Raw genomic sequence first — 16,298 nt, 5'->3', positions numbered from 1 at the left:
CAGACTCAGTTCACAGGAAGGTGACACTGCAGGAGAAGGCTCTCGGAGGTCCTCATCAGGGTGCAGGGCCCCCAGCCAAGAAGAAGGAGCCGCTATGAAGTCTATTCCCATGGCTAGGTTGCTGAACCCCGAGTGTGGAGACATATGGGGCAAAAGAGAGCATCAAACGAAATAGGGAACCCAACTATCAGGCCTAGCTGTCATGTGGGTCTAAACTCCAACTGCTTTTAATATAAGGACCCATATTTAAGTAAAAAATGGACATACCTCCTTCATGAGAGTACTTACACTTACAGCCACATGGCACACAAAAACTGCTTAGTGCAAATGGAGATATTTGAGGGCTCCTTTCAATTATGTCACCACTCCACAGGGATCCACAGCCGTGGGATCCAGAGCAACTCCATGAGAGAGAATGGAAACCCCAAAATTTATCAAAGGGCTCTCTTTTCCAGGTTTACAGAGGGAGAATTGGGGTCCTTGTGTCGATTCTTCCAAGGGAAAGGATCACCTCCTCCCCTCTCCCTCTGCACTCCAGAGCAGCAGAGTCTGACCCTTATAATTACATTCTTGCCGCACTTGGATTTCTTCTCGTTTATTCCCCACCCCCATTCCCCCCTTTGCCAAATTCCTCTTCCTGATGAGTCAGGGATTAAAAATGCTCGGCATCCTTGCTGAATAAATAGTATTTGTCCACAGTGACACTGGTCAGTGGCAAACTGCCTTTGTTCTGTGATGAGGAGCATGAGCACACAACTTGTAAGTTGTCTATCCAGGACTCTGGTCCTATATGAGCATCAAACTCATGCCCTTGGCCTTGTTTATGTCCTGTTGCAACTAGCTAGGCTGGCTTGCACAGAGAGAAGGAGTGAAGATAGAGGGAGAAAGGGAGAGAAGGAGGTGGGGGGAGACAAACATGTGCTGGTTTTATACAAATCTTCTCCCATTTAATCATACCTGTGATGTAGACAGAATCAGTCCCATTTTACAGATCCAGAGAAATTCAGTCAGTTGCCAGATTTGCAAGGTTAGAAAAACTAGAATGCGAACTCTCCTATTCTGATTGGGAGCCTGTCATTGTTTGAGCCACATCAAGCCACTGATGGAAGTGAGCAGGCAGTTGACTGAAATTGATTGCCTTTCTGCCAGCCTCTAGGTCTTAGGAAATGGCCTGCCTCAGATAGAATGGAAATTGCAGTGGGCATCAGACAGCACTTTCCTCTTCCCCCTTGGCCTCTGGCGTCAGGCTGCCCCAGAGGGAGATCTGTTGTGTTTCCAGCAGCTCTGGAAGAGACGTTTCTTCTGGAGTGATGGACACAGCAGTGTCCTGTTATTCCCCTGCAAGTCCCACTGGGGTGTGGCAGCCATGGCAGGAATTGCTTACTTCCCTTAGCAGGCCCTGACCATCACAGGTGCTCACATTAGCTCAGGAAACTCTGCCATATGAGCTTCTTATGTCTCCTGCCTTTCACAGCTTCAGGCACCTCTTCAAATGCTTTTTAATTCAGCTGGCGTGGTGGTTCACAACTGTAATCCCAGCACTTTGGGAGGCTGAGGTGGGCAGATCACTTGAGCCCAGGAGTTTGAGACCAGCCTGGGCAACATGGTGAAACTCTGTCTCTCCAAAAAAATACAAAAATTAGCTGGGCGTGGTGGTGTATGCCTGTGGTCCAAGACACTCAGGAGGCTGAGGTGGGAGGATCACCTGAACCCAGGAGGTCGAGGCTGCAGCGAGCCATGATGGTGCCACTACACTCCAGTCTGAGCAACAAAGTGAGACCCCATTTCAAAAATAAATAAAATAAATGCACAAATTCAGACTCTCACGAGCCATTCATTCCCAAAGATCCCATTTGTGCTTAAGTCTGGTACTTTACAGACAGGATGAACAAGGCTCAGAGAAGCAAAGAGACTTCTGAAGGTCACATGGCAAGTGAACGACAGAACTAGGGCCAGAATCAAGGTCCCTGACTATTCTTCAGTCACTCAGCAGACATTCATTGAGTGCCTAGAATCTGCTAGGCACCACTCCGGGTGCCGGGTGTCCATTGCTGTCTTAGAAGCAAGCTGCGCTGCTCCACTGGGGCTTCCCTGCTCCCCTCTCCTGGATGCTTTTCATTCCCAGCCCCAGAGTCTAACCCCGAGACCTCCAGGGCCACTCACCACAGCATTCCTGAAGACTTAGAAGAAGTGCTTTTGTGTGCAGCCCTTTCCTCCAAGACCCTGGAATGCACGTTCGCAGGACTTGCTGATTTATGGCCATGTTGCCTTTCAAAGAATTCCCTGGCCTGCGTTAAGTCAACAGATTTGAGCAAAGGCTTGTTAAAAGTTCTGTCACAGGAGCCAGTTGTTCCTTGTGTTCGCAGGATGCTTTCGTTAACCCTGGGCCCTGCTCAGGCCAGTAACAGCACACCCTGGGCCAACGACTGCTCAGGATCTGTGTGTAAGATATGGAAACTCTGTCATATAAATGTATTTAGTGCCATATCCAACCCTGCCCCTCCCGTGAATAGCCCTAAGCCTCTATTCTGTCATTTATCATTCTTTGTTTTAACTGCCTTAATCGTTTTTGTGATCATATTAGCCTATTTTCTATTTTTATCCTCTTGTCATTCTGCCCGTCAACTGAGGGCAGTGCCACATCGTGTTTGGACGTGCTGACCTTTCTGAAAACAATTCATTCATTCACTGATTCATTCATTCATCCACTCATCCATTCAACAATCCTGGCCCTGTCCTGGGAACTGAGGATGCAGCAATAGAGAAATAAAGATGGCTGCTGCCTGCCAGGTGCACTGCCCAGATCCTTGTTCAGGGCCGCTCTGCTCATTCCCCAGCTGCCAGAATTGTTACTGGCTGATGACCCACACTGAGTCCTCCCTGTGAATTGTCCTTGGCCAAAGGGAGCTGTGTCCCCTTCCTGGGGACACTCTGCATCCAATGACTGGCTGATTTGGGGCCCACCTCCTTTGTCTCAATTCAGGACATTCCTGAAGCACTTCCCCAGCTTCAGGGCTCCCCTGGGAATCAGCGGAGACCTCTGTTGCAACTGAATCACAATCCACGTCCACTGTCTGCCCAGTCTTGCCTCCTTCACACCCTATGGCTGCTGTGCCTGAGAGCACCCCCCGCCATAACCCTCCTGGAACACAAATCTCCAGCTCAGAGTTTTGTTCTCAGGGAGATCATCCTATGACACCTGCTATCATGCAGTTTGTATTCTAGGAGTGACAGAAAATTAACAAACACAGTTATGTGAAAACTGACATTGCTGCGGGAAGAAATAGAGGGGGGTCAGGGGATCAGGGATACAGAATGGGAAGAAGATTAATTCTTCATACTCAACAGAATGATTGGAATAGGCATCTCTGAGAATGTGACGTTTGAGCAAAGACTTGAAATTAGCAAGTTGAATGTCCAAAAGCTTCTGAATCCAAAATTGAGCCTGGATCAGTCAGGATTTCCCAGAGAAACAGAACCAATAGGATGTGAATGTGTATATGTGTTTGTGTACATATATGTGAATATATACATGCATATACACTAGAATCTGTTTCAAGGAATTGGCTAATGGCATTGTGGAGCCCAGCAAGTCTGAAGTCTACAGGGAAGGCCAGCAGCTGGAATAGGTAGGAGTTGATGCTTTAGTCTTAGGGCAGAATTTCTTCTTCTCTGGGAAACCTCAATTTTTGCTCTTAAAGTCTTCAACGGGTGAGGTGAGGCCCAATCACATTATGAAAGATAATCAGATTTACTTATAGTCTACTATTTGTGAATGTTCATCACATCCCCAAATACCGTCACAGCAGCACCTAGGTTAGTATTTGATTAGGCACTGGGTACTATTAGCCACGCTGACACAGGAACCTGACAATCACAGCTACTCTGTCTCACACATATGCATCCCAACACCTTTCCCTGCTTTACTTTTCTCCTTAACACCCATCAAGAGCTGACATTCTGTGTATTTTACCCTCCCCAGTGTCTTACACCAAGCCCCTTCATTCATTTATGTAGTACCTGTTTATTATCCTGAAAACATATAAGTTGGTAGCCTTCCAGTGTGAGTATCCCTAAGAGAAAATACACATAAAAAAATAAGGACTTAGAAATAATAGTTGGGGTGGAGGAACTTCTGGCAGTGGCAGCTCAAGTGGCCAAGACAAGATGGGTCAAAGTCAGGGTGGTGGTCATGGTCCTGGATGTGGCAAGAAGGATGACAAGGACAAGAAAAATAAGTACTAACCTCCTGTACCAACTAGAGTGGGGGAAAAAGAAGAAAAAAACAAAGGGACAAGATGCTGCCAGTAAACTGTCACTGGTGACACTTCATACTCAGTGTCGGTTAAAATTACTGAAGTTAGAGAGAATTAGACTATCTTCTCATGGAGGAAGAATTCATTAGAAATCAGGAACAAACAAAACCATTAGAAGAAAAGCAAGAAGAGGAAAGATCAAAAGTGGATGATCTGAGGGGGACCCCGATGTCAGTAGGAACCTTGGAAGAGATAATCGATGACAATCATGCCATCGTATCTATATCTGTGGGCTCAGAACACTATGTCAGCATTCTTTCATTTGTAGACAAGGATCTGCTGGAACCTGGCTACTCGGCTCCGCTCAGACACAAGGTACATGTCGTGATAGGGCTGCTGATGGATGACATGGATCCCCTGGTCACAATGATGAAGGTGGAGAAGGCCCCCCAGGAGACCTATGCCAATACTGGGGTGTTGGACAACCAAATTCAGGAAATTAAGGAATCTATGGAGCTTCCTCTCATTCATCCTGAATATTATGAAGAGATGGGTATAAAGCCTCCTAAAGGGGTCATTGTCTGTGGGCCACCTGGCACAGGTAAAACCTTGTTAGCCAAAGCAGTAGCAAACCAAACCTCAGCCTCTTTCTTGAGAGTGGTTGGCTCTGAACTTATTCGGATGTGATGGGCCCAAACTCGTATGGGAAATGTTTCAAGCTGCTGAAGAATATACACCACCCATCGTTTTGGGGACCATCCAATGTCCCAATTGAGGCCAGTGGGACAAAAAGATGTGACTCCAATTCTGGTGGTGAGAGAGAAATTTAGCAAACAATGTTGGAACTGGAACTGTTGAACCAGTTGGGTAGATTTGAGTCTAGGGAAGATGTGAAAGTTATCATGGCCACAAAACAAATAGAAACTTTGGATCCAGGACTTATCAGACCAGGTCACATTGACAAGAAGATCGAGTTCCACCTGCCTGATGAAAAGACTAAGAAGCACATCTTCCAGATTCACACAAGCAGGATGACACTGGCCGATGACATAACCCTGGACGACTTGATCATGGCTAAAGATGACCTCTCTGGTGCTGACATCAAGGCAATCTGTACAGAAGCTGGTCTGATGGCCATAAGAGAACGTAGAATGAAAATAACAAATGAAGACTTCAAAAAATCAAAAGAAAATCGTTCTTTATAAGAAACAGGAAGGCATCCCTGAGGGGTTCTATCTCTAGTGAACCACTGCTGCCATCAGAAGATGGTTGGGAGCTTTCTCAATCCCTGAAAGGGATGAGGTTGGGGGAGTTGTCCAGAGGAATCCCTGTTCCCATTGATTTTTATTAGCAAAACATCCTGTGTGTATTTCGGAGTACGATGTGTAAGTGCCCAGTGGGTAGCCTTTGTCTGTTGGTCACTGTGCAACACTCTGCTTCCAAATATAGCATGCTGTTTCACAAAAAAAAAAAAAAAAAGGTGGTTGATGCTAAACAAGAGGTGGTGTCAGGTGGGTAACATGAAAGTGCTGGTTAATATCCTGAGTTAATGGGTTCAGAGATTTCAAAGGAGGATGAAACTTTGACTTGAGAAGGATTTTTTTACCTTTCTGAGGTTTCATCTGAGAGAGCAATCCACTTGGGCACAAAATGAATTTATAAGAGCAGCAAACAGAACCAAACCTGAAAGCATCACTAGTCTCTGTGCTGGGTCTATTTGAGCACCTTGATGCCAATTCTCTAAGCCTGAGTGGGAGGCAGGCTTACCTAGAGTGTCTTTACTTTTTAAGTATGTGCAATCTGATGACCCCTTCTCTCTCATCAGGTTCAGCTTTGTCTGACCAGTACTTAAGGCAAATGTTGGCCTCACAAACTTTTCCAAACACCAAGCATTTAATAAGAGTATCAACTCTGGCTCATGCAAAAGTGGGTGACTTATAGAAATAATGGGGACAGAAACAGAGGTGTTGTTGTCAGCTAATCATCCCTTTTCCTGGAAAATTTAAATATTTTCCATAAAATTATTATACAGTTATTCACTTTAAAGCTATTCTCAAATGTCCATAGAGGCTCAGTCATGAACGAATATTCATTGAGGCTTCACACTGTCTGGGCATGTCAGGAAACATCCATGTAATAAATAGACATGAGCACATATCTATGAAAACTTGGCTAGTTACTCAAGGCAATGTGTGTCCAAGCATAACCTGAAAATTTGTCCCATAAGGATTCAGAAGCAGGAGAGAAAATGTCACTATTAACTGAAATGCATAGAAAAGGCTTCGTGATGGAAGGAGAATAGAACTCAGACAGAGAAGAGGAAAGAAGGACCTCTGGGTGGGAAGGCACCCAGAGCAAAGGCACCCAAGTGGGAATGCGTGTGCATATTAGGATGCAGAATTCTCTCTGTTATACGTAAGGGTCAAGGAGATGGGAGCAATGTAAGAGCTGAAGAATGTTTTCAGATGTAGAATTAGCATATATAAAGGAATAAGATTTTTTTCTGATTTATAAAAGTATTTCTGTAAGTTCTTCTAAAATTAAGCAACATGTAGTTTAAGATCTAACAAATCATTCTTTTTAAGAAGAACAAAATTATATGAGAAAAGAATCCTCTCCCCCCGTTGTATGAGTTGTTAACTCTCCATTGTTCTCTATGTATTGGTTATGTATTATTGCCTCTTGGATCCAAGCCCACCTTTCTATACTCTGCTCTTGGATACGGTAAGCCATCTGGGGCGTTCTCCCTTAGATGCTGCCAGCAGGAGCCTTAGAGCGTGACTGGAGGGTGGGAGGAAGGAAAGGGACCCTCCTTCCTGGTTTTTGCACTTTCTGGGGGTGTCTCTCCAGCAGCAGTATTGCTCCAGCAACATAGTTGGTGCCAGCTTTCCGCAGCCCCAGAACCAGCCTCCCATTCTCTGTCGCAGGCACTAGCAAGAGCCAGGCGATGCCCATCTCTAGGGGGTTGAGCTCAGTCAGTGGGTCCCCCTCTGAGCCACTTGATTCTGCTAACTCTACCTCTTGATGGCTGCTTCCCCAGGCCTAGAGCGGGTAACTGCTTTGTCAAATTAATTTTATTTTTTAAGATAAGTTCATAAAACATAAAATTCACTGTTTGAAAGCATACAATTCAGTGGTTAGTAATAAATTCATAATGTTGTGCAACCATTACCATGATCTAATTCTACTATGTCTTCATCACTCCAAAAAGAAACACTGTATCTCCCAGTTGCCACCAGTTACCTTTTTTTACTTTGCAGTCAACAAGTGTTTCCTGGAGAGATACTCCTAGACTGTGTAAATATCCCATTCTGTACTCAACTTTCACCCTCCAGTTTTCAAATCTATTCATACATTTTGCTTAAAATAATTACTATGGTTCTCAAATTGCTCTAAGTCCTGAATTTTTTCAACATTCATTAGCTGGCATTCTACTGTAGGAAAGAGCATTCTCTTTCCATTTATGTGTTCATTTGCTTATTATATCAGGATAGACTCATGGATATCTATTTTAATCAATGGGAAATAATCTAATACTGTGGTTACTTGGACACACAAATCATCCCAGATTGGACCAGCTGGCCCCCCTTCCAGCTGTCCCATGTCCTCTATGTTGCCATCATTATTTGATTACTTTCTTACCTTCTGGAGCAACAAGATGTTCTAAACTTGGCATATTTTTCCTGGTCCACCTGTGAGATCGGCCATTTCTCCAAGGAATTCTGGTCCATATTCATGGAAAATAGTATAATATTTAGAAACTAAATTCTAGATAGGATCTTTGTTATTGGATTTCTACTCCCAAGCTCTCTCCGGTATAAAGCTAGGAAACATATGTATTTGTGTACATGTGTGCATGTGTATACATATGCACACATGAAGATATTAAAGTATATGCACACAATCATAGAAATGTATATCAATGTTTTATTTCTTTAACCCCACATAGGGCAAATTCTAAATTTACACCAAAACTTCTCATCCTAATCCCATAGACTACAGGATTCATTCTAGCTTTCTCCTTTTCTATATTTATTACTGTCTTTTCTTGCAGTGAGACACCTGGCTCCCACCGCCTCATTACAATGACTTATTTCCTCAGCCCTCCTGCTCACTGCTTTTACTCCGTCTTCCAAGCCCAGAGAGCTACCACCCCCATTTAGCCATCTTCCTTGCATGGCCAGAAACCCCATGCGGCCGATAATCTATTTGAAAACATTTCATGAATGATAAAAATACATATTGTGATCTAATGACTTAAACCTATTTCCTTTGCAGAAAGTGTTGCAAATGTTATAACACAGCAAACTCCTTGAATGAGTGTGTCTTCCAGTAATTTTGATAGACTGGCCAGAGTGAAAGTTAGTCCATGAATGTGATAGAGTGTTTTCTCTAAGAAAAGCTAACTTTATGCCTTTAAATCCATGAGTTACACATGAACATGACATGAGCAAACACGTATCGTTCAATGGTTCCTGGTGGTCACTGTTTTTATTCTGGATTTTTGCTTCATAAAAATGATAAATCTGATGTTATAAACTTTCTAAGGAAGCTCACATTTTTCCTAATGCTCAAAATTGAAAGGAAAAAGGGGGCGCATGGCTTCAGGAGCCACTTAGCATTGCAGTTCAACTGTTAAAAATTACAAACAAAAATTTTATTTAATTTCTTGCTTGCCCTTAATAGGAAAGGCATCTTTACAGGATTGTTGATTATAGTGTCTGGAATGGTTCATACTGGAAGATCCTCTCAGCTAATCAGACTCTGCTCCTTTTTCTTTTCACTAGATGCATTGTGGCCTGAACATGAACATACATGGTGCTAAGTAATTTTTTTTTTTTTTTTTTTTGAAACAGGGTCTTGCTCTGTCACTCAGGCTGGAGTGCAGTGGCGCAATCATGGCTCACTGCAACCTTAAGGGCTCAAGTGATCTTCTTGCCTCAGCCTCCCAAGCAGCCAGTGTGTGCCACCACACCTAGCCAATTTTTTTTTATTTTTTTGTAGACACGGGGTCCCACTATGTTGCCCAGACTAGTCTCAAACTCCTGGGCTCAAGAGATCCTCCCGCCTCACCCTTCCAAACTGTTGGGATTACAGGCATGAGCTACCAGGCCTGATCAGCAATTTATACCTTCTCTGACTCTTAAACCTGCCCTGGGGCCACTGGTGTACTTATTGTATTTAACAACCAGCTTTCTGGAGTGCTGCGGGGAGAAGAGTAGTCCTGATTTGCAGTAAATGGCCATTTTTGTAGCATAAATACTCCCACCGTGGCCAGCGTCAAGCTTCCAACACGACATCACTTCACTGGGAGCGAGGAAGAGATTACACAACTGGCTCTCATGAGCTTGTGTGAGCCACCTCCAGCCCGGATGCCCGTGTGTACCTATAAACCAACCAGAGCCACCCACCCACTTAAGCATTGTCTCCAAACTGCCAGTGACCTAAAAAAAAGTTCTGTACACTAGAGAGATAAGGGTTTAGGAAACAGGCCATAGTCCTTGATTTCAGGTGCTCACATGCTTAATTCAGAGAGATGACTGTCCTGTATCCATGATCAACAGAGAGGTTCTTGCTGGGAACAAGAGAAACGGGAAGAGAATAAGTGAAAGAAAAAATAAAATCAGCGAACTGTCTTGAAGTCAAAACTGAGCTTGCGGTAAAGCATATGAGATCAACCACCTCCTATGTTTTCACAGTTCTGCTCTGCCTGGAGGGAAGTGCCAGCTCCAAAGGAGGTCCAGCTGGTCTCCTGTGAGCAGGATTTGCAGGCTGAGGGTTAAAGGCACCCTAAGCCATGGAGCACCTCTGACCCCCACTGGCTGCTGTGATGCATTGCATCTCAGGGATGGCCAAGGCCCCTCAGTACATTGCCCTTTCCTAACCACAGGTGACCAGTTTCTCCTTCGATGTATTGTCAGGACTTTCCACCAAATGCCATCCATTTATCATCCATCTCCTTTGAGATATTTTCACTCTTTATCTACTTCTCCTCTGGGCTGGTAGATACTTCTAAGTCACTGTATAGTGCATGGATTTTATTTTCATTTTTGTTTGATCAGAAAATGAGTCAAGAGAAGATATGACGTTGTTGCATATGTAGTTGATTTTCATTTCTCTTTTTCTCATCCTTTTGGTGACAAACACCAGGAACTGCTTCTTTTTGTAGAAGAAGTCCTTCACCACCTATTCTGTGTCATCATCTGAAGTGCATGCTGTCTTGTGGTCCCTTTGGTAGAGCAGGAGCACCACCCACAGCAACAAAACATGCCCTGAGTCTCTGGAGGGAGCCTGGGCAGTTAATGAAACCCAGGGCCAATGGACCACGAAGCCCAGTCCATAATTAGAGAGCTGCATCCGTTGCGCACACGCAAGTGTCTGATTCCATCGGTTCACTTTGGTATCTGTATGGCATCTCTCTATTTGTATGATACCTTGGTAATCTGACTCATGAATTAGACCAGACCAAAGCAAGCTGAGGGAAAGGCAGAGTATGTGTGGGTAAGGAGCATGCCTTCCAGTGGGTTTGCTCCAACCTCAGCAATCTTCACTGATTTCCAGCCTTGTTCTAAAAACAAAACATTAGTTGTACATTCCAGGTATTCCTCAAAGGAGTTATTTTTTTCCAGTACCCTGTATTAAATTAATTTTGATTTTGCGTCTAGTCTCACCGCTTTAGATCATAACCTGAGTGTAACTTCCTTTTGCTGAGCAGGAATAGTCTTGCCTCTCTACGTATCACTTCCAAACATAAAATTCTGGGTTTCTTATTCTAAAGAATTGCTTTCTGCTCTTGTTTCTCATGGCCAGCAGAGGGACTCCAGAGTAACCCTCAGACAGAGTGTGAGGTTGGGCCACTTTGTGGTGGTGAAAGATCGCCCAGCTCTCTAGAGAAGAGACATTTAAACCTAGGGTTTCCCAGCACACATACAAAAGGCTTGAGAAATAAAGCCGGTCTCTTAGGACCACAGGTAACAATAATCTTTTCCTGGGGCTAAGAAGAGCTTTGTAATCACATCCACCCCAGCAGAGAGAAAGAAAGTAGGTTAGTGCTTCTTCTTCTTTTTTTTTTTTTAATTTATTTTTTTATTATTATTATACTTTAAGTTTTAGGGTACAGGTGCATAACATGCAGGTTTGTTACATATGTATATTTGTGCCATGTTGGTGTGCTGCACCCATCAACTCGTCAGCACCCATCAACTAACTATGCAGCCATAAAAAAGGATGAGTTTGTGTCCTTTGTAGGGACATGGATGCAGCTGGAAACCATCATTCTCAGCAAACTATCACAAGAACAGAAAGCCAAACACCGCATGTTCTCACTCATAGGTGGGAACTGAACAATGAGATCACTTGGACTCAGGAAGGTGAACATCACACACCGGGGCCTATCACAGGGAGGGAGGAGGGGGGAGGGATTGCATTGGGAGTTATACCTGATGTAAGTACTTCTTTTAAGAATTGTGAAAACTGAAGGAGAAAACAACCAGAACCCTGGATGGGAGCCATTATTCCTCGTTGACATCACAGCCCTCCAGAGCCGCAGAGAGGGGATATTTGGGAGACTAGGGACCAACTCAAGCTTATTACGTTTTGTTGGCTGATAAACTTCACAAATGACCTAGTCGTCACTGAAATTATTTAGTCACTTGTCACATTTTTCTCCTTTTTTTTCCCCCAGTCTTATAGACAATGAGCAAATTGTGTAGGAAATAAACTGTTTTGCAACAGATGCTGTAGAGCATAAGGAGAAATAGGAACACTTTTACACGGTTGGTGGGAGTATAAATTAGTTCAACCATTGTGGAAGACAGTAAGGCGATTCCTCAAGGATCTAGAAACAGAAATACCATTTGACCCAGCAATCCCATTACTGGGTATATACCCAAAAGATTATAAATCATTCTACTATAAAGACACATGCACACGTATGTTTATTGCAGCACTGTTCACAATAGCAAGGACTTGGAACCAACCCAAATGCCCATCAATGATAGACTGGATAAAGAAAATGTGGCACATATACACCATGGAATACTATGCAGCCATTAAAAAGGATGCATTCATGTCCTTTGCAGGGACATGGATGAAGCTGGAAACCATCATTCTTAGCAAAGTAACACAAGAAGAGAAAACCAAACACCGCATGTTCTCACTCATAAGTGGGAGTTGAACAGTGAGAACACATGGACACAGGGAGGGGAACATCACATACCGGGGCCTGTCTTGGGGTAGGGGACTAGGGGAGGGATAGCATTAGGAGAAATACCTAATGTAGATGATGGGTTGATGCGTGCAGTAAACCACCATGACACGTGTATACCTATGTAACAAACCTGCACGTTCAGCATATGTATCCCAAAACTTAAAGTAAAAAAATGAAAATAAATTTTAAAAAGGAAATAAACTCTTTGTTTTAATAAAATGTATATTATAACCGGGCACAATGGCCCACATCCATAACCCTAGCACTTTGGGGGGCTGAGGCAGGCAAATCACTTGAGCTCAGGAGTTTGAGACCAGCCTGGACAACATGGCAAAACCCCATCTCCAAAAAAAAAAACCAATTACACGAATTAGCCGGGTGTGATGGGTGTGGTGGCGCATGCCTGTAGTCCCAGCTACATGGGAGGCTGAGGTCCAAGAGTCATTTGAGCCCAGGAGGTCGAGGCTGCAGTTAGCCAAGATCACACCACTGTGCTCCAGCCTGGGCAACAGCAAGACCCTGTCACAAAAAATTAAATAAAATGTATATTACAGTCAGACGGGCTACTCTGTGAATTCTGAATGGGCCACTGTCTCTAATCAGAAAGCTTTGTAAGATTCTTGGCACATGGCAATGGCATCCTCAGTCAGTGTCTGTGTGGCTTTACTAAACATTAACTTGAAGATCGGTTTTATTTCTTAATACTAAACAAGACTGATCAAGCAATAAGAAGTTGTGGTGTACTTATAATGTTCAGGGAGTGTATAAGGCAATGAATGCAAGGGTTGCAGCAAAGAAACATGGGACACGATCCCTAAATATAGAAGTTATCTACCTAGGAATATGAGGCACAATACAATACAAGCAATAAAGAAGTATCAAGTAATCTCTTTAGTGATAATACTGATCAGGATAGTAATAGTGACAGTGTATTGAGTGTTTACTCTGTTCCAAACACTGTGCTAAATGCTTTATATAAACCATGTTGCTGAATCCTTAAAACAACTTTATTAAGTAGGTACTATTATTATTGCCACTTTAGGGATAAGGAAACCAACTCACATAAAGTTTAAATCATTTGCCAGGATTTGATTCCAGGCTGTCTGACACCAAAGACCATGCCTTTAAATATCCAGCGAGCTGTAATGCCTCATAAGGGCAAAGGGAGTTCAAAGTGGGGAGATCAGCATGGGCTGGATGAGATCTTCACGGAAGAGGGATCCTGGAGATGTGGATGTGGTTTGGGGTAAAGAGAGGATGGAGAAGACCTTCCAAGGAAGGAGGGAGAAGGAGAGGGAGAACACACACAGGCGGAGAAGTGAAAATGCACAAAGCTCATTGGGGTCCCAAGAGTTACCCTGCTGCCACTGCACACCCTTTGTGCATGGATGTGAGTGGGTGGATAATGGTGGTCAGGTGACAAAAGCAGATGGAAGTTAGGTTTATGGAAGGGCCTCCTTGAAAAAAGCCTTCAGAAATTAGAGGGAAATAAAAACAATTGAAACCAAAACAAAATTGACAAGTGGAATCTAATTAAACTAAAGAGCTTTTACACAGCAAAAGAAACTATCAACAGAGTAAACAGTAGAGAATGGGAGAAAATATTTGCAAACTATGCATCTGATAAAGGTCTAATATCCAGACTCTATAAGGAAATTAAACAAATCAACAAGCAAAAACCAAATAACCTCATAAAAAATGGGCAAAGGACCTAAACAGACACTTCTAAGAAGACATGCAAGTGGCCAACAAACATATGAAAAAAATGCTCATCTGGTTGGGTGTGATGGTTCATGCCTGTCATCCCAGCACTTTGAGAGGCCTGGGCAGGAGGATCACTTGAGGTCAGGAGTTAGAGACCAGCCTGGTCAACACGGTGGAACCCCATCTCTACAAAAAATACAAAAAAAAAAAAAAAAATTAGCAGGGTGTGGTGGCACACTTGTAATCCCAGCTACTTGGGCGGCTAAGGTGGGAGAATCATTTGAACCCACCTACTTGGGAGGTGGAGGTTGCAGTGAGCTGAGATCACACCACTGCATTCCAGCCTAGGCAACAAAGCGAGACTCCATCTCAAAAACAAACAACAACAACAAAAATGTTCATTATCACTAATCATCAGAGAAATGGAAATCAAAACCACCATGAGACACCATCTCACACCATTCAGAATGACCATTATTAAAAAGTAAAAAAAAAAAAAAAAATACGCTGGTAAGGCTGCAGAGAAAAGGGAATACCTACACACTGTTGGTGGGAATGTAAATTAGATCCCACTGTGGAAAGCAAGTTTGGCGACTTCTCAGAGAATTTAAAACAGAGCTACCATTCAATGCAGCAATCCCATTATTAGGTATATGCCCAAAGGAAAATAAATTATTATACCAAAAAGACACATGCACTCATATGTTCATCACCATGCTACTCACAACAGCAAAACCATGGAATCGACTTAGGTGTCCATAAATGATGGACTGAATAAAGAAAATGTAGAACATATATACCATGAAATATTCCACAGACATAAACAAGAATGAATCATGTTCTTTGCAGCAACATGGACGAAGCTGGAGGCCATAATCCTAAGTGAGTTAATGCAGGAACAGAAAATCAAATGCTGCATGTTCTCACTTAAAAGTGGGAACTAAACATTGAACATACATAGACATAAACATAGGAACAACAGACACTGCAGACTACTAGATGGGAGAGGGTGGGAGGGAACAAGCTGAAAAACTACCTATTGGGTACTATGTGCACGACCTGGGTACAGTCCATCCATGTCATAAGCCTGCAGATGTACCCCCTGTATCTAAAATAAAAGTTGAAATTTTAAAACAATCTTTATAAATCTAGATAAGAAATTGTTAACTTTTTACCACTTAACAAATGTAAATGTCTTACAAGAAAAATGTTATAAAGGGGTTTATCTGTTGTCTAGAAGAAAGATGACAAAATGATGTTTAAAAAGAGAAAGAATGGGCCGGGTGTGGTGGCTCATGCCTGTAATCCCAGCACTTTGGGAGGTCGAGGCAGGAAGATCACTTAAGGCCAGGAGTTCGAGACAAGTCTGGCCAACATGGCATTTCTACTAAAAATACAAACACTCACCAGGTGTGGTGGTGGCACCTGTGGTCCCAGCTACTAGGGAGGCTGGGGCAGGAGAATCACTTGAACCCAGGAAGCAAAGGTTGCAGTGAGCTGAGATCATGCCACTGCACTCCAGCCTGGGCAACAGAAAGAGAATCTTTCTCAAAAAAAAAAAAAAAAAGAATGAAATTTGGAGTGAAGAAGGCAACATTGGAGCCAGGACAAGCAATAAGTAAATTACTTCAACAATTCTCCACGTGAAGTGACGAAGGTACGTTCTTTGAGCAGAGGGCAGGAAATTCCAACCAGAGATAAGATGTTACCAGTGGGGTCTGGCTAAATTCTAGCCCCAGACACTTTATATTATAATCCCAACCAGGAGGTTTCAAACACTAACATATTTTACAACTTTGGTCTGGTCACCTAAAAATAATAACCATCTCTGACAAGTACTATACCAAGTCCTTTTCATATGCCTTTCATTCCCACAACAAGTGAGCTTAGGAATTATCATCATGATTAATGTTACAGATGAGGAAACCAAGATTCAGAGAACATCTGACTTACTAAAAGCTTCCCAAACAGGAAATAACCAACTCAAAGCTCAAACCCAGATCATCATTGTTCACCAATGCATTCTACAAACATCAACTGAGAAGTTACACGCACCAAGCACTATGCTACATAAATAATTCATATGTACCACATTAGCAAGCTTATGGCGATTGTACAGATAAACATAA

The 16,298-nt window shown here is 43.1% G+C and overlaps 1 pseudogene; it reads left to right on the top strand.

Annotated features, from left to right (window-relative positions):
* The first annotated feature begins 1,726 nt into the window (after positions 1–1,726).
* LOC110743463 lies at positions 1,727–9,110 on the top strand (annotated as a pseudogene).
* Positions 9,111–16,298: the final 7,188 nt, after the last annotated feature.

The sequence above is a fragment of the Papio anubis genome, chromosome 5 (genome assembly GCF_008728515.1).
Source record: "Papio anubis isolate 15944 chromosome 5, Panubis1.0, whole genome shotgun sequence".
NCBI classification, from domain to species: domain Eukaryota; kingdom Metazoa; phylum Chordata; class Mammalia; order Primates; family Cercopithecidae; genus Papio; species Papio anubis.
Note: the sequence above shows the minus strand (reverse complement) of the source record. Positions and strands in the feature narration are given on the sequence as shown.